The 334-nt window shown below is 48.8% G+C and overlaps 1 non-coding gene across 1 annotated transcript; it reads left to right on the forward strand.

The window, feature by feature from the left end:
* The first annotated feature begins 127 nt into the window (after positions 1–127).
* On the forward strand, positions 128–246 carry LOC114578599. Its single transcript, XR_003699589.1, has one exon. It is a non-coding gene; the product is annotated as a 5S ribosomal RNA (ribosomal RNA).
* The last annotated feature ends 88 nt before the right edge of the window (positions 247–334 follow it).

The following is a 334-nucleotide window of genomic DNA, read 5'->3' on the forward strand; positions in this document are numbered from 1 at the left end:
GCCCATCGGCCGGTCTCGCGCAGCAAAAAAATGCATTTTTGATCCTCTACGGTCTGTCAGAATGAACATGCGTCAAAATATCTCTCCACGGCGTCAGCTTAAGAATAATTTGAGACAATATTACTACGGGTGTGACCATACCAGCATTAGTGCACCGGATCCCATCAGAACTCCGCAGTTAAGCGTGCTTGGACGAGAGTAGTACTGGGATTGGTGACCTCTTCGGAAGTCCTCGTGTTGCACCTTTTTTTAACGGCCATCTTTTTTTTTTTCCCTTTCTAGCTCTTCGCCACGGCTTACAAACACTTGGCGGTGATGGCTCGCCGCGCATCGA

Source organism: Dendrobium catenatum, unplaced genomic scaffold (assembly GCF_001605985.2).
Source record: "Dendrobium catenatum unplaced genomic scaffold, ASM160598v2 original_scaffold_87250, whole genome shotgun sequence".
NCBI classification, from domain to species: domain Eukaryota; kingdom Viridiplantae; phylum Streptophyta; class Magnoliopsida; order Asparagales; family Orchidaceae; genus Dendrobium; species Dendrobium catenatum.